The 24,563-nt window shown below is 46.8% G+C and overlaps 1 protein-coding gene and 1 long non-coding RNA gene across 2 annotated transcripts in view; one reads left to right on the top strand and one right to left on the bottom strand.

Annotated features, from left to right (window-relative positions):
* The window catches only part of Arsb (arylsulfatase B), a 158,457-nt gene that overhangs the window by 109,665 nt on the left and 24,229 nt on the right, over window positions 1–24,563 (top strand).
* LOC120100667 (uncharacterized) lies at window positions 1,183–24,234 on the bottom strand. The gene is made up of 3 exons (XR_015673764.1): window positions 24,100–24,234; window positions 2,811–3,014; window positions 1,183–1,951 (listed from the first exon to the last, which is right to left on the bottom strand). It is a non-coding gene; the product is annotated as an uncharacterized LOC120100667 (long non-coding RNA).

Consider the following 24,563-nt stretch of genomic DNA (forward strand, 5'->3'; position numbering starts at 1 on the left):
GGCGGGCACGAAGCTCTCAGCTTGATCTCCAGCACTGTGTAAGCCTGGTGTGGAGGGGTACACCTATTATCCCAGTACTTAGGAGGTGGGGGCAGGAGGATCAAAAGCTCAGGGTCTTTCCTCAACTCCAGCGCAAGTTTGAGGGCTGCCTGGACACAGTAAGAAAGTGTCTCGAAATGAATTTAAGGTCCTAAGAGGTGGGAAAACTGCTGGCTCCGATTTCTGCAGACGCGTTTCATTCGGCCTTGAGTAGCCGTCAGATATAGTGATTTCACACAGGTCATCCCCAGTGCTGCACCTGCTACCGCCCGCTTTTATGATGTCATGTTTGTGCCTCTCCTTCCCACGAGTATGCTTCAAGACTGGCCTGTTTTCCAGTTTGTTCAGAGGAAATTGTTCAGGCTTTGCTGGTCCACTACACTGTCTCGGTTCTCTATTAACTTCTGCTCTTTATTATTTACTTCCCCCTAAACGTTTCCAGTTATAGCAAGAACACTCAAGGTCTGCTCCCTGACCAGATAAGTAAACACTCAGTTCAGCCTTGTGAGCTCTGGGCAGGGCACTATGGCTGCCCAGAACCTGTTTGCCCTGTGTGACCGGCCACACTGGAGCAGTGTACATACCCTTCGCTAGCCCACAGCCACTATTATTCTTGGGAAAAATGTCTTTTCAAGTCTCTCACCTACTTTTTAATGGGGCTGATTAGTTATGGTTTTTTCTGGTGAGTTATATGGGGTTTCTTAATTTGTTTCCTTTTATTTTATGTACATTGGTATTTGGCCTATATTGTCAGATTACCTGGAACTGGAGTTCTGGATAGTCATGAGCTACCATGTACATGCTGGGAATTGAACCCAGGTCCTCTAGAAGAGCAGCCTGTAGTCTTAACCAATGAGCCATCTCTTCGGCCCCTTATGTGGGTTTCTAATGCTATAGTTTTTGAAGTTCCTTTAACCTTTAACTGTTTACCACCTATATGATTTGCAAGAAGTTTTTCTTGTTCTGTAAGTGGCTTCTCCCCTCTTGTGTGTCATTTACACAGACACCCACGTACACATTCTGACCCCCCACACTCCATATCCACAAACATACACAGTACCTTATTCTCAGTTTTGTGCACTGAGGAAGATTTACTAGGATGGCAATCCTTTTTTTTTTTTTTTTTTTTTTTTTTTTTTTTTTACTGTACGGCTTCCTCATGAAGATGTTTTATGGAAACTGTGGAAACTGTTGGCTGTAGGTGGCTCACCACGAGGGCACAAAGAGCATGCTCTCCTGGAAGTAGAGCTGACTTGAGCATTCAGAGCCAAGCAGACAAGCTTGGTTGCAAGCAAACCAGGCCAGGAGGTGGGCGCCAGAAGTATCCTATCCCACCCAAACATATGCAGACACCTTACCCACACTCGGGCCCATCCTCCCCGTAACTTTATCTATCTGGTAATACTTGAAGTTCAAGTACAGAATAAGCAAAATTGTGCCGAGGATCCTGTTGCTATCCTCTGTAGAGAAGATCTGAATGATGGAGTTGCTTCCGCTGCAGATTGAAATCTCCTGAGCACACAGGGAGTGACAAAGCAGTTATTCAGCACTTCCGGTCTGACTGAAAACCCAGTGCTGTAGAAACGTGTAGAAGTTACCATCTGCATCTTTAGAGGTGGACTGCCTTGCTCTGCAGTCAGCGCCCCCTGAACCCCTTGAAGTCAGGCAGCCCCTCTGCTAGTCAAACACTCATAGAAGTGTTCCAGAAGCACACAGATAGAAAGGCTGAAGTTCTTCAGTTCCTCAACAAGGGGGATGCCTTAGCTGGGCCTCCCTCAATCAGGAGGAGCAGAGGTATGACACAGAGATTCCAAGCTATGGTTGAGCTCACAGCCGCAACTCCAGAACAAGTTATCTGCTCCTTTGCTTTACAAAGGAAACGATCAGCACTCGAAGGAAGCCAAGGATGTACCTACGGGCATGGAGAAAGTGATGGGTTGAGACTGTCTCATTGAACATTAGGGTCAATGCCAAGCCATTACTCCCAGCGTGATGCTACCCTTTATCTCTGTATCAAGCTGTGCGCTAACCATCCCCTTGCCCTGCACTGGTCTGTCGGGCGGCTCCACAGCAGACATGGGAAAGTGGTTGCATCAGAAGGACAAGGTGCATGCCACACTGCTAATGTGCAATCAAGGAGCGGTTGTCTCACAATTGAACGTTTGCTACACATCCTTTGGCCTCTCTGCAGCCCGTCTCCTTCCGGGAGCCAGCAGCTTTGATGAGCTGAGATGCTTCCTAAGGCTCCGGGTGAGCACTGAGACCAAGCTGCCTTTTGTTGCTTGTGGGAAGAGACTACACAACAGAAAGTTTTCATATATTTCATCCAGGCCATCTTTGAATACGAATGATCCCAAGACCAGTTGTCCAAGGCGTGGTTAGCATAAGACGTGTGCATTGCCTATCTGTGTGGAAAAGGTTCCACATCAGCCAAAAGGAACGGCAAATAGGGTCTTGGACTCATCACTCTTCCACTTCTGCACCAAATATCCCCACTGCCTGACCTGAAAACATATTCCACCATGGAGCACAGGGCCACCTGGAGCCTCCAGGCTGAGGAGTATGGAGCAGAGGAGGAGAGGGTGTGGAAGGTGCAGAACAACCAGGAAGGTCCCAGAGAGCTGAGCCAGTAGGCCATGGGTACAGGTTCCAGAGCATTGTAGGAGCTCCAGATCCAGAGCCTCTATGTCCCCTTCCTTCTGAAGCCTTACTGAAGGGTTGCCTGCCCAAGGAGAAATGGCAGAGGTGAAAGAGTATGAGGGGCTGCTCACATTTCTGGAAGAGGCCTGGAAGCTGTCGTTTCCACCATTCAGGCCCAACCTTGCAATCCTGCTTGAGGCCCCAGAGCCACAGAAGAGATAGAGGAAGACTCGGAGATGCAGAGAGATGGGCGCTCACTGTGCAGTAGGTTCTGGCTGTGGATCCTAGCCAGAGTGTAGGAGAGATGGCCGCACTGTTCAGGTACCTGGCTGTTGCTGTAAAATTATAAAAAAATGACTTTCTTTTACCCCAACTACAATCCGGCACTGTAGTGCCCCAAAATACCTGGGTAGATATTCTCATCTCAGACAGCAAAGCCTCTCACCCGCTTTACTCTATCCCATATCACACTGCCGATGGCTTCTCTCTGAGCCTGGCAGCAATCTCTCTACCCACCTAGTTCCTAAGGCAGGCTTCACCATGCCAGAAACACACATCCCAACTCCATGCAGCCCAGTGTCTCCAGCCACCACATACTCTCTTGAACTTAATTTGCTACAAGAAAGAACACACAACACAATAACCTCTGATCCAATTGCTAAGATATAATTGCCCACCTAAACATACAAAGCCCTGTACACATCCATCCCTTAAGAACATTCATAACAACCTGTAAATGTGCAGAGTAGAATCTTAACATCCGCCTCCATGTTCTCTCAGCTGCCTCCTCTCCTCTCCTCTCCTCTCTTCTCTAAAACTCTTCTCCCACCCATCCTTCATTCTTGTCCAGTGACAGGCCTCATTCTATCCTGTACCTGCCTTCACCTGCATAATGACATCATCCCACACCTGGCAGGTAGCTGACCCTGCACCTCAGACTTCAGGACCTTGTCCCTGACGTGTATTTACACAGATACAAGTTGGATATAAAGATTGAAAATGTTGCAGACATTTGCCAATCAAGAATCTTGGATGAACTTACTCTCCAAAATTCACAAGAACACCTCCATAGCAAGAAATCAGCCTGTGGTTTTTTTTTTTTTTAAAGGGTGTGGGGGGGGGCAAAGATCCTGAACAGAAATTGCTCCTTCAAGGTATACACACAGATAGCCAGAGGAAGAGCATGGCCACTGCTAAGAACCACTTGGCACCTGAAATCCTAAGGGAAGTGCAAATCAGAACCACAAGGAAGCCATTGCCTCACCACTGTAGGATAGCTACTCTCTGAAGGGTATTAATGTATTTTATAATTCAATCACCAGCATTTTTATTATCCTTTTAAATATTTTTACTTCTTGTCAGACCTGTAAGTTCTTTTAAAATGTGTATTCAAACTTGCAAATGAAGCCAAGCATGGTGGCCCATGCCTGTTCTCCTAGAAGGAAGCTGATGCTGTGTTATCAAGAGTTTAAGGTTGGATGGGGGTACACAGCAAGTGCCTAGGCAGCCAGGCATGTGAAGGGAGACACAACAGAGTTGATGCTGTCTGCTTACGCCCTCTGTAGTGAATAATGTGCGTATGCTGTTCCTCTATCTCTAAGTCACAGGTCCGTCTTCTTTCATTGGGAGTGTTTTCAGATTCTGGCACATTTCCATATGCTCCATGCTATTATCTAATCAGTGAGTAGAGCTGAGTGGTTTTTACTTTAAAACACTATGGATACCTTATCTCTGTAAACTTGGGGACTGCCTTACCGGTCAGCTGTTTTGTCCCTGTGACAGAGGGCTTGCCATGAACAACTTGAAGAGAGAAATAGATCTTAGCTCACAATGGCTTCATTTCATGGTCCTCTGTATACTCCCACAGATATTTAAACCATGTTTCCTAAGGACAGACATTCTCATCAGTCATACTCACATATATAACCAAGTATCTAGACACAACAAAAAGCTCTGGTAGACCTTAAAAATGAGAGACAGAGAGAGATATCCAGACTAGAGAGATGGCTCAGTGATTAAAAGTGCATACAGCTCTTGCAGAGGATCCTAGTTAAGATCCCAGCAGCTCACAACCATCTGTAATTCCAGTCTTGACACCCTGTTCTGGCATCTTGGGGTACCTGTGTTCATATGCATGTTCTACACACAAACACACAAATATATACATGAAAAGTATATACTTTAAAAGTACGTGATTGAAAAGAGCTAAGAAATACCAGTCAAGTGAGACACAAGAAGGCATGGGTAGGACTCTATTGATCGTATATTTACTTGAGACTAACACTTATCTGAACTTAGAGTGATTTAAATAGGCAGTTAAAACTACTTGTACTACTTAAATTCAACTCAAGTCTTTGGGTTTATATTGTTTTATAAAAACTTCCAAAAATAACTCAGTACTTACCAAACAAACCTGGCCTCATACTCAAAAGAAAAATGAATAATAAAAGAGGGAAGCCAGCTCAAGCCCCATCTTCCTTTATGATCTTCTGACTGAATAAAGATTTACTTATAATACACATATATTTCACTTTCAGAAATTGAGGACTACATCTGAGTTGCTTCTTGAACAAGTTAGAATATAGTACTTACTTCTGTGAATAACTGTTTTAAAATGTTAGAGATTGAAAATGAATCTAGACTCTTCCCTTTATCTAATGTCAGCCATATCTTCAAATTTATGAGGTAATTTTTTCCACATATCTCCACAAATAATAAAAAGCAGCATTTGTCCTGCATTCGAGCTCAAATAAATGCACATTCTTTTGAAATGAAAATATTGACAATGAGCACAAAATTAGAAAAGAAAGAAAAACAATGCATATAAATCACCAGACTCTTGGGAGGGAGTATAAGCAAATCTAAGAATTGTACTTTTCATGATTGTACGTTTTCCCTTGAAAACAAATCACTTTTCCAACTGTGGATGGTTTGACAGATCCAAGGATGACATCAGCTCCTCCACTATGCAGTATCTGCTTTCCTTCAGATAGCTCAACAGCACTTCATCAAGTTTTAATGATTGAGATGAATTAGAAACCAATGGGGGTTGAGTTTAAACTCCCTTAACTGCTATGCATAATGTATTCCTGGCCTTAGACCATTTTTGAACACCCCTGAGAATTTATATTGCCCATGGTTTGCTTGGTTTCTAGAAATAGAAGTGAGCAAGTAAAGGAACACACACTCCTTAAAGTTCTAATAATGTCTGTCAGAATGTACTAAATTATGTCAGTGTGCTTCAGGAATCCACACCAACCATCCTCTTAGCCCAATAAATGTAATAACCTTGGCACTGTTGTTCCAAGTCAGGAAAATCACATACAGTATCTGTGGTGTAGTGCTTTTCAGTAATGGACAGATGCTGACTCAGTAAGGTGACAGTGCAAAGGTCATGTAAGAAATTAGACTATTGTTCAGAAAAAGAAAAGAGCAAGCTGTGAACTGCACTTGCAGCTCCTAAGAACATTCCTGTAACTGTCAGGTAGTTAGTCCTGCATTCAAGACATCTGGTCTACCACTCAGCTCTTCTACAAATACTGCCCATTTTTGAATGTACTTGTAGATTTTCTGGCTCAGAATTCAGCATTTCTTTTTCTTTTCTTTAAAGATTATGTATGTGGTCGTGGTGGGGGAGGGTAGAGTATACATGAGTCTAAGGAGGCCAGAGACACCAACCAGATCCCCAAGAAGTTGGAGATTTTAGGTGTGTGTGAGCAACCTGATGTGGGTGCTGGGAATAGAACTTGGGTTCTCTGGCACAGGTACCCAGGACAAGTAGAGCATGCCCATAACTTCTGAGCCATCTCTCCAGCCTGTAATTCAGCATTTCTGATGAATTTCTAAGTAGTGCCCACCTGAGTGGCTAGTTTTCTGACCACAATGTGAGTAGGACAAATCCCAGATTTGAACAAATCCCTTAATTTAAAGATTAAGCTTATAATTGATATACATAATCTATTTAAGACATAAAACTTTAAATTTCAGTGCTGGCTAAGGATCTGGCTCAGTAGTAGAGCACTGGCCTAACATGTTCAGTACCCCTAAATTTCAATCCCTAGCACCACACACAAGACCTTAAGTCTCATACCTGATTTTTGAAGGGTTTATAAATGCTTCCCCAAAATTCTTAAGTTGGCTCTGATTATCCAAATGCCATAACGTTTTTCAGTGTAATGAGGTGTGTCTGGCCAAAACACAATTCAAATCAGCGGGCAGGACAATTTTGGAGCTTGACTTAGATGCATAGTTCTTTGTCCTGTTTTCCTGGTGTCTGTGCTAGCTAGCCTTATATCAACCTGACACACAACAGAGTTATCAGAAAGGAGGGAAACTCAATTGAGAAAATACCCCCACAAGAACCTGCTGTAAGGAATTTTCTTTATTAATGATTGATGGGGGAGGGTCCACCTCATTGTGGGTATTGCCATCCCTGGGCAGGTGGTCCTGGGTTCTGTAAGAAAGTAGGTTGAGCAAGCCAGGAGGAGCAAGTCAGTAAGCAGCACCCCTCTGTGGTCTCTGTATCAGTTCCTCCCTCCAGGTTTCTGCCCTGTTTGAGTTCTTGTCCTGACTTCCTTCAGTGATGAACGGCAATATGAAAATGTAAGCCAAGCAAACCCTTTCCTCCCCATCTTGCTTTTGATCATGGTGTTTTACCACAGCAATAGAAACCCTGACTAAGACAATGTCCTATGATAGCAACATGCAGAAAGAAAATTTAGGGTCTCAATAAATGGCAGTGAGCTGAGTATCTACCTGGAAGAGGTTCCTGAATTGAAAGTAAGGTGGCTGTAGGCTTCTTCCCAGAGTCTCCCTGAGACTCTGACTTCTTCACAGAGACTCCTGTGGTCTTATAGAAATGCTGAGGCTGGGTAAAGACAAGCCTTCCCGGTCTCCCAGAAAGATTTCCTAGAAAAAGCAAGCTCTGCTTCTGTGTGCCCATGAGGCTGCTCCCCTGCCTTTGCCTCTGTCAAAGGGATGGCAGGTCACTCTGGCCCATCCTTTGACACCTGTGCATTCGTGTGACCATCAGAGCAGTATCTGAGACCCCTGCTGGTCTGACATTATATCTCAGAAGACAAAGAACAGCTTCACCCAATGCCATCACAAGAGCCCAGGCTGTCTCTCTGGGCCCAGTCTCGGTACCTCTTGAAAATAGCAGGAATTTCCTGGAATGTAAGAAGCAGGTCTCATCAGTTAACCACAATCAGAGGGAAACTGGGAGAATTTATTGTTCCTGTGTTTCCTACTCAGAGTGTTTAAAGATTAGTGGCAAACACTCTGGTCCAATAAAAAGTAAAAGTGTTTTCTATTCCATGTCAGTTTATAAAAAATTAATAGAGGCATCAAATAGGATTAGAGAGAATATACAGAAATATTATAATGGTCCCTTCGCATGGGCGAGTGCAAGGGTAGATAATTTTCATTATCCTTTTGACCTAATTCACTGTATGTATTTCATTTGCAATTAAACTCTTTTAAAAAGGGATAAAGGAGAAGAGAAACAAAGCAACACTGTGCTCAGGTTGGACACCACTCCCCTCCCCCACCCCCACACATGTGGGAACTCTGCTCAGGGCCTTGGGGCTGGAGTTAATCATTTGATTTCTCTAAACGGTATAGGTCTGTATGCGACAGTAATAAATTAGGTGTCTTGATAAAGTCCAAACTCATCAATTCTTCCAAAATCTGTACTTGATTAGTTCTACAAAGGTCTAAGTCAGAGTTATTCCTCAAAGCTTATTATTTTAACAAAGAAACCCAAGGTTTCCAGGTTTGTCAGAAAATTCATTATCGCCACACAATGGCAAAAGGTCACAAAATGCCTCCTTCCACAAGACAAATCTCTTTTGCTCAACAGCCCATTCCCCTAGCAGAACCAAGAAAAACCTCTGACATTTCAGATCCTTTTGCTTCAGGGAAAATAAATGTTCCCTAGATAGTGGGGGGAAATGAGAAACAAATTAATGAAAAGCAGATACATTCCTGCAGCAAGCGTGCTAGGCCACATGCGCTCAAAGTCAAGCTTTCACTCTCGGGTCCTGCCACCTCTGCAGAGTGACAGTTTTCACAGTGGCATCAGTACTGTCCTCACAGAAAGCTATACACACACCACAGCACTGCAAATTAAAGAAACGTGCGTCAGAAAAACAGAAAGAGAAACTCCAGTGTTTAACTGCGGCTGGAACTGTGACCTTCGAAGTACAAGCATTTTGGAAGTGACTCAGCCCCTTCTCAGTGCACACTCAGAGCTTGACTGAATTTAGCAGTGCTAGGTTTTCCCACATCCTGAAAGTTCCTTCTTTTAATTCTGCATCATTTGTACCTCTAAACACATGCTTTCCCCATATCTTCAATTTCCACTGATTAGCTAATTTTAACCTCAAGGACATGCCTTCCTCCCTTCCTCCTTCCCTCCCTTCCTCTTTTCCTCCTTCCCTCCCTCCCTTCCTGCTTCCCTCCCTTCCTTCCTTCCCTCCTTCTCCCTTCCCTCCCTCCCTCCCTTCCTTCCTTCTGTCCTTCCTTCCTTCCTTTCATTTTGCTTTTGACCCAAGCAGTATGGACAAAGCCAGAGTTCCCCATGACCCCAGCTGGGTGCCACTGTTAACAAATTTAATTTGCCCTTTCAGAATCCTCAGTTACTCATTTAAACAATACAGACATGTGAAATTGTATACATCCATACTGCTTCCACCCCCCCACATACATGGTTTCATAGAAAATGCTTTGTCTGTTCTATTTTTGTTTGCCTTACGCCTTAGTGCCCCTCGGTTTAGTAAGCAGAGATCAGTGACTTTGTATGGGGGCTGTTTTGACATGGTGACTTATAGAAAGCTTTTTGGTAGTCACTAATGGGCAGAGACCAAGGATGCGGACAGTCACAATGTACACATCAGCCCCATAACAGAGAGTCATCTACATATGTCAAGGATGCCAAGGAAGCCCGTTAGGATCTGCGTCCTCCAACCAGCACCATAGCCAGTGGTTCATTCAGCCAATCATGCCACAGTGTGCCTTCAGCTGAACCCTTAAACATGTCTGCCTATTCCTTTTCACCACAGCCAGACCTCTTCCCTGCATACCTCTGTCTTAATCCTTTCCTGCTGCTATAACAAAACACCACAGGTCACACACCTCATAAATATCAGGCATTTATTGTTCACAGTTCTGGAGGCCAAGAAGCCCAAGATCAAGGTATCTGCAGATGCGGTGTCTATAAAGGGCTTAATCTCCAAGTCCAAGATGGTTCCCTGTGGCTGTGACCTCTGTAAGGCAATGGGGCCAGAAGGGCAGAGGTAAAAAAGGGGAAGTGTCTCTCTCTCTCTTCCTCGGGTCCTTTTGTGAGGACACTGACTAACCCCATCCGTCCTATTCATGGTGGAGAAGCCAAATCACGCCACCTTTTGAACCTACCTCTCACTACCTTGGGGTCACGTTTCAGGAGACCGTGCATTCTAACCGTAGCAAGCCCTATAGGCTACCGAGGTCTCTGAATGCCCTGGTTCCTTCTCCGTGACTACTTTGTACATTTTCCAAAGCTAGCCACCCGGTCACTCATCCCCCACTTAGCTTTGCTCCTGACTGTCCATTCCTTCTCTGTGGTACCAGGCTGGCTTCCCAGAACCATGCTCTGTTACTATGGAGATGGACTGTGGATGGGTCCTGCTCTGCAGACTCTCTGGGCTAACATCAGGGATTGTGCCAGGTTTGCTGAGTGACTAACTGACAGATATATATATATATATATATATATATATATATATATATATATATATATATACATATTATAGAGGCCAACGAGGAATGCTTTTTATTCACAGTTCAGAATTTATTACACATTTTATCTTGGTGACTATTTCTCCTGAAACATATGTTTTGAACAATAAATCGACAGGAAAGCTCCCCTCACTCTGCTTACAGCCCCTGCATTGTGTCCCACTCTCACTGCTCAGAGAACACACTTGGCCTCTGCCCAAGGCTGAGAGCTCCCTTTGAAGAAGGAGTCCAGCTTATAGGCGGCTGAGAGGAGGGACGGGTGTTCCTTCTACAGCTATTCCCCTGCTCTGACATCCAGCCTCCTCTGGATGGTAGAGCCTTGGGCTCCTGTGGCCTCTTGCTCCTTCAAGGAGACGCCAGGAACAGACTGAGACAAAGGTCATCTCCCTGGATCAAGAAACCTTAACCAAAAACCCAACAGCAAAGGAAAGCTCAGCTGTCAATCCAATCCAAGCAGCCCCTTCCGCTTGTACTTAGTGTCCACTGTGCAGTGTTGTGGGGAGATGGAGATAGAAAGACAAATGAGATGTCACTCACAAGAAGCTGGAACCCACCAGGATGGGGACATATGGGGACAACCACAAGAACGCAAAGCAGAATGAAGTCACCACTCAGAAGAGGCCGAGGAGAGTGGCTGAAGGAGGAGGCAGCTTAGTTATGAAGCAGGGACCCAGCAGCACGCCCGAAAACCACTTCTCACCTGAAAACAAGAGGCACTTTATTTGATGGATTTTCTTCGGTTTAAACACAAGGAAAGTGGGATTTCTGAAAGGAGAAATAAGACAGGAACACATAGGTCCTCGAGAGTCGCCCTGCCAAGCTTCATCACATGGTTAGCTAGCCTGAGCAGAAATGGGGGCCAAGCCTCTGAGTTCCCATCTCACATGTGGGATATCCACCTCAGATCTTAGGAAGGCATCCAGTGTTGTACCAGCCCAGCTCAGTCTCCACTGCTGAGGCCAAGCAGCCTGTGTTGTCTATCAAAGATTTTCTTGACTCATTTCCATCGAAGCGTATAGACAGGGCCCTTGATCATACCAGGTCTCACTGCGCGGAGCTCTTCAAGGTCTCAGTCTAGACCTGTCTGCATTTCTCTCCCTAACGCCCACGGGATCCTGGAGTCAGGCAGGATGGAGCACAACACAGAGACTTTACTAGAGAGTTCCAAAGCTCCCTTGGATGAGGAAGCAGATTGGCGTAGGTATGGATACAGACAGGAGACAGGTGTGTGCAATAGGTGGGTGAATAAATACACTAGTCACAAGCTTTCTTTCCTCACTCACTTTTGCTCTATTAGTGACCTTTCCTCCCCCTCTCTTTTTTTTTCTGTGTTAGAGGCAGAGCCTAGGACCCTATACATATTAGGCAAAGACTCAACCTCCGAATACCATATCACCAGCGCACACACACGCGCACACACACACACACACACAGAGAGAGAGAGAGAGAGAGAGAGAGAGAGAGTGCCATACAGCCAAATGATTATATATAATTCCTCTAGGTAGACTTCTAATTGACTGAACGAGATCTGGAAAGCACATAGAATGTAATTTTAGGAGTTCCAGAGGTCCCTGCATGCATGCCACACTTCTGTGTGGCGTATTTCTGGGAATTCATCTTAAAATGAAGCCTAGTACCTACCTCATGGTCTCTCGGGCAACAGACCGGACAAACTCAGGGTCTCCCCGGACTAACAGCAAGTTGCTGATCTGGCTGGGTTCCACGGGGAAGCTCTGGGAAGCTCTGCTTCTGAAGCTGTGCAGGTCACTGGCAAAAAGCAGTGGCTGAAGCTATAGGATTGAAACCCCACCCTCTACTTAGGGACAGTCAAGACCTTGCTTCCTGTCCTCTCTGGCCCCACTCTGCATTAGAAAACCTTCCTGCTATGGATTCTCCAGTATAAAGGCTTTCTCCCTTCCTTGATAGCTCTCAGCCAGAGAAAACACTGTTCTCAAAGGCTCCTGGGTAAAATTAGGTTAGGCCCTCCAAGTGGTCTCCCTTCTAAGGTCACGGACTAGTCACTGTACTGAAAAACACCCTTTGCCCCTAATATAACACACCAGCGCAGCGACACTAGAGGCCAGATGCCATGGGAACTGTCTTGGAACCTGGCCACCCACTGTCCCGGATGTGACTCTGTCTGACCTTGAAATGATACCTGGAGATCGAAGGCCAGACTGCTGAGGCTGCAGATGGGGTGGGAGAGACAGGGATGTGAGATGCCTCTGGGAGCCAGAGGAAAGCTTTTGCTGGCTACATCAGATTACTGAGCTGAGAACGGAAAGAAAAGACTTTTTCATTGGTGAGCATTACAGTTGAGCAGACTATCGAAGCCGACGGGTCCCTTGCCTCTTTAACTGTTCCTAGAGGCTGAGGCATCTTGACTGGAAATGCTATCCCGATACAGAAATGTACGTATCTCTAGGAAATAACTTTACATGAGGCCCAAGTGCCTGAAGCAGGGACTGCAGATAGAAAGAAGGGCTCAGAGGCTGTGTGGCTCAGATCTCAGCCTCCTGCCACCTCAGAAGTTCTCCAGAGATAATAGCTCTTCGAAGGCTTCTCCATTTCCCCAGGTGTCTTGCCTTTATTCAAAACACAGTGTCACACGCTTACACTTTGGGTGCTCAGTGACGTTGGGACTCTTCCTTATTGCCCCTATTGTCTGGTCTGGACCTGATGAAGGGCTGAAATCAGATAAAAACTTCTGCAAGAGCTGTCCTTGGGGAAATGTGTGGGGTGGGGGTGGGGAGTCAGAGGTGCAAAGGCTTGTTTCCAGCTTTTCCACAGGCTACCCCACTGGCTGCTAATTTCTGAGCACTGCCTCCCTCCACCTCACTGGTGCAGAGGAGTGTCTGGCTCTGTTTTAAACAAGACGCTGAAAACTTGGGCGTCCTTGCTCTTCCAGATCTGGTCCTCACAGTGAGGAGAGTAGAAAAGATTCTCCTGAAGAAAAAGTGGGTGGTGTGCAGTAATGAGGAGGGGGAGGGAGGGGGAGGGAGGGGGAAGAAGGGAGAGGAGGTGCCTAGGGAGGGTGTTAGGGCTCAGTTCGGCTGGAAAGCACTTCCTAATAATATCCACCACTCAAAAAGGAGAAAGAGAAAGGTTGGGGGAGACATTTTACCTTTTCAGCAGCCATGGGACCAGAAAAAAAGAAATTCCTTTTAAAATATCACTTTATATGCAAAAGAATTCCTGAAAATTTAATTGGGTTGTGATACAAAACTGAATCACCCTAGCTCTTAATTTTGTACATTATTTTGTATCATTGATTGATGGATTTTATTATTTTGTTGCTTGAGTTCCGTCTTCGGGGGAAGGGCGGGGGTTGGTTTTTGTTGTTGTTTTGTTTTCTTGTTTTTATGCCGTTTCATGATCAACAAATACTTCCTGCTCCCTTGTGTCTGGTACCTGGCATACCACATACCGTGGTACACACTCTTTACCGTACACAAAAATCTCCAGGGCAACCTGTTAAAAGTGCAGCTTCCTTAGAGCCTCCCTCTAAATAGCTCAGGATCCCTGAGTGTGTTGATCACCACACACACACACACACACACACACACACACACACACACACACACACCACTCTGAAGTGTATATGACTCTCAGGGTCTGTCCTTTGAGGAAGGTTGTCATAAAAAGAGTCTAAGCCATAGATTCCTGTCCAAAGAACACTGCATCCGGGGCTGGACCATCAACATGTGTAAGATGAGTTATTAACGTCCATGGTGGACGCCAAAGAACCAAACAAGAAGCAGAGAAACCAAAGGTGAGAAAGATGGTAGGCGTCAAGAGAACTAGACAGAGAGGTCCTCAGAAGATCGAAACAAAGGACCAATCAGGTTCTAACTGAGCCTTAAAGAACGAAGGGAAGGATGTATGTGGGAGGAGTTGGGAGACAAGTGAAAGAGTAAGATCAGAGTGGGCAATTCTAGCAGAACGTGGAGAGGGCATTGGGTGGGAGTGTGTGCAGAGGCTGGTAGCCTTACACAGTCGAGACAGCTGAAGGCAGCTCAGACTGAGTCGAATGGCTTCCCTACTGTGATGAACTTTGAGCTACAGCCTTGTTCTTCTCTCTTATTGGGCTGCTTTACAGAACATTTCATAAAGTATTGCACATGCACATGTGAAAAAGATCATTCACCTTTGAAATACTTGCAGTGCCAATGTGTTATATGAGCCTTGTTTGTTTACATGCCTGCTCTGTTGGGAAATTCTGGAGACCCCAATAGCATCTGATTATAAAGTTGGAGTGCAAAGGCCTTCATTAGAAGCATGTTCTTTTGCCTTGCATATTTCCCTTCAGAAGTGGCAGCCTTCACAGTGAAGACATCACGACAAATCAGTGCAGCCAAGGGAAACAGTCTTAAAACAAAATGTGGGAACAGTTGGTCAGCCTCTGCATTGCGTCGCCCCGTCTACCCACATACTCCGTAGACACAACTCTCTCTTCCTACAGGCGTCATTAAATTGTTATTATTAAAGGGTGCTTGATGGACACACCACCTCTCCTCAGAACTGGTTCTTCCTCAATTCAAATATGAATATTGGAGTACAATTCCTAAAAATATGTTATGCCTTATTAAAACCATAAGAAGCTGAGAGATCCCTTTCTTGCTACTATTCATCGTAAAAGGAAGAAGCAGAAAGTTTGTAGTGCCACAGGATTCTGTCATTCGAAGATGAATCAGTGCTGTGGACTTTTACTTGGCGAGTTCTGTGTGGCTTCAGGTAAAGAAAGCCCAGGGTTTGATTTGCATTGTGTAGAAAAACTGTTAGTGAAAATATCTATATTTCTATATATTATCTGTATAATCAGTCTATAAACTTTTTATTGTCAGTGATTATTATACTCCTATGTGCCCAGACAATTTAAGCACTGAACTCTCCCACTTGTATTTTATGTATCTAATAGTGTGTGTGTGTGTGTGTGTGTGTGTGTTTCTGTGTGTATCCATGTCTATGTGTGTCAGTGCGTGGTTTTTGTGTGTGCTTGGGTTTCTGTGTCTCTGAGTGTATCTCTGTGTGTGTTCATGTGTGTGTGTGCCTGTGTATATGTGTGTGCCTTTATGTATGTGTGCCTGTGTGTATGTGTGTGTATGTGTGTGTGTGTGTGTGTGTGTGAGAGAGAGAGAGAGAGAGAGAGAGAGAGAGAGAGAGAGAGAGAGAGAGAGAGAGAGAGAGAATAGGCTGTCCCTGTGAGTTTCTGTATTGTGACGAGCATTTGAGGTGATTTGAATCATCTGAGCTAAACCCCTCTTCATTACTGTGTGGCTGTTCCTGATCTATTATATAGATTCACCTCACACATGGATAGGTCTGAAATCTTTCCCCGCCTCGATTCAGATGGTCACTCACTGAAGAGTCCATCCCTTCTCCCTCCTATCTACCTCACTGTAAAAATTCTTCTTCTGTGGGGCCTGCTCTGTGGGGCCCACCTTTCTCCCTGTGTGGTGCCTGTGTGGTGCCTGTGTGGTTCCTCTGTGGTGCCTGTGTGGAGCCTCTGTGGTGCCTGTGTGGAGCCCCTGTGGAGCCTGTGTGGAGCCTCTGTGGAGCTTCTGTGGTGCCTGTGTGGAGCTTCTGTGGTGCCTGTGTGGAGCCTCTGTGGAGCCTCTGTGGTGCCTCTGTGGAGCCTCTGTGGTGCCTCTGTGGTGCCTGAGTGGTTCCTCTGTGGTGCCTGTGTGGTTCCTCTGTGGTGCCTGTGTGGAGCCTCTGTGGTGCCTGTGTGGAGCCTCTGTGGAGCCTCTGTGGAGCCTCTGTGGTGCCTCTGTGATGCCTCTGTGGAGCCTCTGTGGAGCCTCTGTGGAGCCTGTGTGGAGCCTCTGTGGTGCCTGTGTGGTTCCTCTGTGGTGCCTGTGTGGTGCCTGTGTGGAGCCTCTGTGGTGCCTGTGTGGTGCCTCTGTGGAGCCTCTGTGGAGCCTCTGTGGTGCCTCTATGGAGCCTCTGTGGAGCCTCTGTGGTGCCTGTGTGGAGCCTCTGTGGTGCCTGTGTGGAGCCTGTGTGGTGCCTGTGTGGAGCCTCTGTGGTGCCTGTGTGGAGCCTCTGTGGAGCTTCTGTGGTGCCTGTGTGGAGCCTCTGTGGTGCCTGTGTGGAGCCTCTGTGGAGCTTCTGTGGTGCCTGTGTGGTTCCTCTGTGGTGCCTGTGTGGAGCCTCTGTGGAGCTTCTGTGGTGTCTGTGTGGTTCCTAAGTGGTGCCTGTGTGGAGCCTCTGTGGTGCCTCTGTGGAGCCTCTGTGGAGCCTCTGTGGTGCCTCTGTGATGCCTCTGTGGAGCCTGTGTGGAGCCTGTGTGGAGCCTCTGTGGTGCCTGTGTGGTGCCTGTGTGGTTCCTCTGTGGTGCCTGTGTGGAGCCTCTGTGGAGCTTCTGTGGTGCCTGTGTGGTGCCTGTGTGGTTCCTAAGTGGTGCCTGTGTGGAGCCTCTGTGGTGCCTGTGTGGAGCCTCTGTGGAGCCTGTGTGGAGCCTCTGTGGAGCCTGTGTGGAGCCTCTGTGGAGCTTCTGTGGTGCCTGTGTGGAGCTTCTGTGGTGCCTGTGTGGTGCCTGTGTGGTGCCTGTGTGGAGCCTCTGTGGTGCCTGTGTGGAGCCTCTGTGGAGCTTCTGTGGTGCTTGTGTGGATCCTCTGTGGAGCCCCTGTGGTGCCTGTGTGGAGCCCCTGTGGTGCCTCTGTGGTGCCTGTGTGCAGTGTACATTGTCATGCCTTTTGGGGAACTTGCAGACTGCCAGGCACCTGCTTATTGTTGCCTAAACTCTGACATACACTTCAGATGAGATGGCCTGTGTGCATGCTCCTGTTTCCATGGCGACCTGCCTATGGATCACAGGTGCAGGTGACCCTGCCATTGTCTCTCCTCATTAGAAGCACATACAGGGATATGATGCTTTATAACTGCCTGAACAGTCAAATGGATCTGAACACACATCTTTGGCAGAGCATATGGCAAAGACTCAGAATAGTGAAACCAGCATGGGGTCAGTTCACTTGGCACAGAGTTCATTGACACCATGGATGGATAATGGGTTTTCATCTACACTAATAATTTGCCTTTTTCCAATATTAAGTTTCTGCTTTCAATGTTTGGAGGGATAAAATGTGGTCAGAATTCTGTGCTCATTGCTTCACAGAATATATAGTTCCCGAGGTCCTCTGTAATTCTGATGTTGATACACCCCTAGGAGAATTGGCATGTCCCACTCACACATCTGGTTTGCTTTAGGCGAGGGAACTTTCTCATGCCAGAATGGCGTTTGGTGGATATAGGAAATCTGCTTCATGTTGAGCCTCTGCAACTCACAGATGCAAATGTTTAAAAACATGGCTATTTCTCCATCTGAGACGTCCCCAGTCACTACTTTTGTCAAAAAGAAAAAAAAAGAAAGAAAGAAAGAAAGAGAAAAGAAAACCCACAAAAGAAACCCAAAACCCTGACTGTGTTATAAATCCACTGTGTACAATCCTTATTCACTCATCTCATAGCTGATATCAGAGTAGAATTAACTGTTTGGTGGCGTCCTACAGTAAAGGCCCCATCTCTGTCCAGAACAGCCCTTCCTCCACAAAGCCTCAGCCTGTGAATGTGCCTGTAAGCATGAGCAGCTATTGTTCTCCCTGAGGGGAAGGACCTCAGACACTGTAACCCTGAGGTGGTGCTTTCTGGTGGGTGCATATGAGGTGACAGGCCTCTTGCCCTCCACCTGCCTCTCCAGTCTGGTGTGCCTACAGCTTAAATCGTTTTTCACTCCAAATTTGAAGTTTAACCTAATGCTTTAGGTCCTGTATTTTCTATAAGAAACTTAACTTTTCTTGTATTGCTAATTGTTATGTTGAATTTTTTCTTAAAGACTTTCTGTGTAGGAAAAAGTTTAACTATGTTAACAGCACTAGGTCAAAGACTCAAGATCTTTGAGAGCTTGGGAGGAATCCAACCTCAGTCACGTTATAAAACAACTGAACACAGGGCTTTGTGGCTGAAGTCGCTGGACGGCCCCAAAGCACAGGAAGGCTGACTGTAGTGGATTCCAGTAAAGACGTTCAACTCACACGTTCCCAGGCGGCTCTCACTGTTTGCAGAAGGAAGGCTTTGCGTTATATTTTCTTAAAATGCATACAAAATAAAAACTCAAAAGCCATTCAGTTAGAATTAAAGTCCTGTGGCTGCAGGTACAGCCTTGATGGCATCTTGAACAAGAACTGGGTGCTGTGTCGTCTCCCCCCCCCCAAGAAAATGAGCTCACATGGCAAAAACAGACAAAACCCACCCCCTGCCAAACTCCCTGTCAGCAGAAATCTGGTCTGCTTTTCCAAATGGAATGTGGATTTCCAAACTTGAGACAGCCTCTTTCCAAAGCAAACGAGAAAAAATACGTCCTGGGCACGGGGTCTGCTTGCCTTCCAGGGCACAGATTTCCCACCGGCTTGTTCTAGTTGCCATTTCCCAACCAGTGAGCAGTCCTGGGACCTAACCAGGGTCAAAAAGCCCATGCTGGATACAGATTAAGTCTCTCTGGCCCTCATTCGCCTTACGGCTCAGACTCACTGCTCAGCAGGCTCAGCGTCTGTCCCCTGAAAACAAATGACAGAGGATTCCTGGAAGGGACTGAGCCGGGTCCTGCTTACATAGCTGACACACTAGCCTCTGTCCACACCAACAGCCACTGAGTCCTAAGGCCAGCCAGGATCACAGGGCCAGGAAAGAAGTGTATCAACAGGTAGAGGGCCGTGCTAGACCTGCAGGCACAGAAGTCCTGTCTCCTGGGCTTATAGCCAGGGCACTGTGATCACAGCAGGACCTGGAGTGAGACGGCAAGTGTCCCAAGCCACACAGTTGGGGCTCCATTCTAGTGTTAGGCCAGGCCCTGACTCTGGCAACCTGAACAGGATGATACTCACGAGAGGTGAGAACTAGTGGAAAGGCAGTCACCTCATGCCTCCACCTCCAGCCAGGCCTGGCCTTTCCTCCATGTTTGTCACGTTGCCTATGGAAAGCCCCTCAGTGAGCCCTTGATATTGACCCAAGGCAAAGCTGACACCAGTCCTTACTGCAGAGCCTCTACGCAGGTGGGGCTGTGCTTGGCACTGTCCCCTCCCCTCCCTGAGCCATGTGCCCTCGGCTTCCGTTAGTGTTCATGCTCATCTTTGGCCCGTCCTGTATTATTCTGCATCTCTGTGTGGTGAAACTGCACTCACTCTTTGAGACCCATTTCGGTGGACCGTCCATGTTGGGCCTTCCTGCCCACCATCACACTACCTTTCTCGGTAGAGTTTCACCTCAGCATTTTCTACACATTTAGCTCATCACAATAGGGTCATTTGTCCCCCAGAGACGTGGAGGCCTGTTCATACCTCTCGGTGTTTCTCACAGTCTACTCCTGGGCACGAAGCTTATCTCTCACAAGCATCTGTTTTTCCGGTTCATACCAAGGTGGAAGCCTTTGATTCATTAACATTTTGGCTCTGATTAATTGAGGAAATAAAAGCAGGTCCAGTGGGACATCCGGTTGACATTTATTGGTGACTTGCCCACCCAGTACAGGTCTGGCAAAAAAGTCATGCCAGTTCCTTGAAGCATAGCACTGAGGCCCATTCTGAGGCAGGAAGATCCCCTGTACTGAGGGCTCACTCTGAAATTGACCCCTTGAGGCCTTCCAGAGCATTGGAAGCGCCTGTGGCTCCAGAGGTCAGTGGACTGCCCTGCTGGATGCTCCCTGTCCCAGAGGCATAAACGCAACACAGACAGAACCTCACTCCACCCAGTGCAGGATGCCCCTGCCAGCACGCTGGGCTCGGCCTGACACGCGCCTACCAGCTACCCACAGACTTCATCGAAAAAGTGACCGGGATCTGGGGAGATGGCTCAGTCTGCATTTGCCGTGCGAGCGGGAGGCCCTGGGTTCAGATCTCCAGCACTCATATAAAACGAGTTACAGAATGTGTCTGTGGTTCCTGAGCTAAAAGTGGAACTGGGTGGGTCCCTGGAGCTCACTGGCCAGAGCTTAGCTAAAGAGGGGAATTGCAGGTCCAGTGAGAGACTGGGATAAAACCAAAACTATAACAAAACAAAAATAAGTGGAGATCCAGTGAATTAGAACAACAACAACAAAACCAACAATATTGACCTCTGCCCTATGTACATACATACATACAGATATACATACATACATACATACATACATACATACATAAGCACACACACACACACATGTACACACACACATTTATTGCTCTTCTCCTCTCCTCCCCCATCCCAACGCAGATTGAAAATCTTGCAGAGCTTGACTTTCAAAGGTCAACTGTAAGTTTAAGAGCTGCCAGAGACCTGTCTACTCTTCTTTCCATATTGACCCAGTTTCAGTGTGACAATCTTACTGGGATTATACGTGTGCTTGTTTTAAAAATTCGTTGTCTTTTAGGCACATACTGAAACAGTTACAGAGGAAATGACATTTGACAGTGGGTTTGAAATAATGTGGGAAGGAGAGACTGAGGAGTCAAGAGGAAAACATGGTCGCAGGAAGCTGTTTGTTAAGAGTTGGGGTCAGGATAATACTCAGCTTTTTCAGTATGTCTGATATTTTTCATAACAAGATGGTTTTAGCGAAAAGGCTGCTTTGTTCTTGGGTCCTCCTGTCTTAGATTTTCTCTTATTGTGTCTCTTTGCTTTGTTGAAGGTCACTCATGACAACCCTTAGTTAGGAGAGGCCAATTACTGGCTCCCGTTGAAAGACCGTCCCTTAAGTTCTGTCAAATAGGTCTCACGGTCTTTGAAATTTGGTTCCTTTCTCCCTTCACATGGAGCTAAAGGACAGCGTGGAGGTCTAGACAGAGGACTGTGCTCTGAACTGTGGGCAAGGTGCCCTGTGAGCAGTGGTTTTTAACCTATGGGTCATGACCCCTTTGGGGAGAGTTGAACAACCCCATCACAGTGGTCACCTAGACCATCAGAAAGCACAGATATTTACATTATGATTCATAACAGCAGAAAATTACAGTTATGAAGTAGCAACAAAAATAATTCTATGGTTGGGGTCACCACAACATGAGTAATAGAGTTAAAAGATTGCAGCATCAGGAAGGTTGAGCCTTTGAGGCTCATCCCTTGCCTGTCTCCTGTGACAATCACCTGTACCCTGACTGCAGCTGATAGGGAAGGGCGCCATTTACAATGTGCCTGGGATCCCAGGGGAACTGGCAAAGGAGCATTGGAAAGAAAGACAATAGAACTGAGGCCAGTCAGAAGCTCCCCTGTGAGGATGGACTTTCTGACAGAGCCAGACCTCTGGCCAGCCAGGAACATGAACCGTGGAAGGCAGGCTCCATGCTGAATTATTTAACCTCCCAAACATTTCCATTGTGTCTCCCTCTAGAGCAGAGGCTCTCCAGTCCATTAGCATAGTGTTTTCCAGGGTGGGGTTTCTCCTGCCCTCTCCTTAACAACCCATGTCCCCCACCAGCACACCCTAGCATGATAGGGATGGATGTTCTCTGCTTCCCTGTTGCCTTTGGCCATCCTCACCTTCCTGGCCCTGCACACAATGGCGTGCTTGTGAGAGAGCAGAGGGAGACTCGGTGGACTTGTAAGCATGGTGACAGTGTAGTGGTTAAGGACAGAGGTAGCTACCTATTTCAGTTGCCATCTCTGCTGACTTCCTGCATACCGTGGCTGCAATGACTACCAAGTGTAGACATCACATTCCAGAGGCCACCAGGCAGTTAGGGCACAAGAAAGACAGACAATTGAAAGTTCACAGGAGGCTGGGATGCACGGGGGCAGGTGGCAAACCAAGAAAAGGGTAAGAAGAACGACTAACTGGGAACTTAGAAGTAGGGTTGAGTGGGGCGTGGCTACAGGGTTTTGAAATCCGAAGACATAAAAGGGGCTAAATGAGTCACTGCTGTAACAGGCTCAGGATAGGAGACCAAATCCAGACACTGTGTCCTGTGCCTGGGAAGTTTCCGAGGACTCCATCTGAGGCAGTTGATGTGACCATGAGGTTCAGCATGGTGGCTTATACCATAATGCCAGCCCTTGGAAAGCCAAAGCAGAAGGGTCACTATAAGATTAAGGCCAGCCTGAGCTACCCACTGAGTCTGATGTTAGCCTTTTCTGCTATAGAGCAAAATCAAAGCAGGTATGAGACTGTGATGTCCGTCAGAGGACCCTGGACAATGGCGCTTGCTTATTCTTGCTAGTCTGCTTAATACTACCAAACCACAAGGTAAGGGCCAGGGGAGACTCGCCCAGAGGGATCTTTTCAACAATAATGGCAATGCTAGTCTTTCCTCTCTGTTTTATGTCAGATACTCACTTCCTTATTGTGGCGATATAATTAAAAAAATCTCACGACTTGTTCCCATGAGTTCCCACTCGACGAGGATCCACGCACTCTTGCTGTTTCTGTGTCAGCCTTCACACACTGTCCCTTAGGTGACTTGTTACCCCAGCGCGTTCCATGGGCCATGTTAGCCCCAAGCCTTCTATAGCCTAGCATGACTTCCTGTCATGGACTTGCTCACACTCCCAACAACCTGGTGAAGTCATGACTCAACAAACCAGAACCCGACAACCAGATTTGTATGTTAATTACTCAATGTATAATACATCCACACCATAAACTTACAACCAATTGATAAGGATGGAAACCACCCCCTAGATAAGATATATTTTGTTCATCTAGACATACAAAGTCCTGTACACATCATCCCTTAAGAATAGTCCTAACAACCTGTAGATGTGCAGAGAGAAAGCTTAACATCTGCCGCCATGTTCTCTCAGCTGCTCTCTCTCTTCTCTGGTCTCCTCCTCTCTAAAACTTTTCTCCTGCCCATCCTTCCTCCTCATCCAATGACAGGCATCATTCTATCCTGTACCTACATTCACCTGCATAATGACATCAACCTACCCCGTACCCCTTGATAACTGTCAGCCCATTCAGTGCTCATAGCAACCCATGGAAGTCGGTGTTGGCATTCCCAGTTTTCAGAGAGGAAAGTGAACCTTAGGCAGGTTAAGCTGTTTCTGCTCCCAGGCAACCCAGCTAGAGAGTAGCAGGATTCACGAGGTCCACCGCAGCGTTACCGTCCTGCAGTGTTAAGAACTCTGCTGTCTCAGGCCTGGAGAGATGGCTCAGGACATAAGAGCAGAGGACCTGAGTTGAATGCCCAGCACCATAGGGTGGTTCATTCTAGGCCCTCTTCTGACCTCTGCGTGTAGTAGGCACATACATGGTGTTCACACACACACACACACACACACACACGCACACGCACACGCACACGCACACGCAGGCAAAACACTCGCACACATAGAATGTTAAAGTCTAAAACAAAACAATAACAACTGTTTGGGGTGTCCCATTCCTGAGGTCACTCTGCAACCTCTGTCCAGGTACTGTCTCAGGCCTGCCCATGGACGTCCCAGCTCACCTGGGCAATTCCCTTATCAGGTGACAGACATGACAGGCTGACCACGAGTGTAGTGTATCCCCACAGCACCCTCTCTCGTTCTCACTTCTCCTCGTCAGCCACAGACAACAGAAAAACCCAGCTCTGACAAGAGTGAACTTTGCGCTCTCTCTCTCTCTCTCTCTCTCTCTCTCTCTCTCTCTCTCTCTCTCTCTCAGCAGCACCTCCTACTACCATGGAATGGTACCTTGAGAGGCAGAAGATCGGTGGGAGGGGAAGAACTAGGAATAAGAGTACCCAAGAGCAGCGAAGTCGGTCTTCCTACCAGCTTTGTGGTGTTCTCTCTCTGTGCTTGCACAGCCTTTCTCACAGGCCTGCTGTCAAATCACAAAGCAGGGGCCGGAGGACAGCAACCGGAAGCTGCCTGTGGGTCTTACTGGCATGCTGATTCTCGCCACAGATAAGTGGGAAATGGGAAAGTAGATCAGTGTCAGATAAACCTGATGTGATTATAGGATTAGGCTCTTTGCTTGTTAATGCCGTTCAGCAAATGTGAGAGAAGGCCCTGGCGTTCCCAACAGCCTTGTGGAGATGTGCGTTCTAAAGCTATACTACTGTCCTAGGAATCTACCTAGCACACCCTCCCCCCCCCTTTCTCTCTCTCTCTCTCTCTCTCTCTCTCTCTCTCTCTCTCTCTCTTATGTAAAACAT

The sequence above is a fragment of the Rattus norvegicus genome, chromosome 2 (assembly GCF_021556685.1).
Source record: "Rattus norvegicus strain SHRSP/BbbUtx chromosome 2, alternate assembly SHRSP_T2T, whole genome shotgun sequence".
Classification (NCBI taxonomy): Eukaryota; Metazoa; Chordata; class Mammalia; order Rodentia; family Muridae; genus Rattus; species Rattus norvegicus.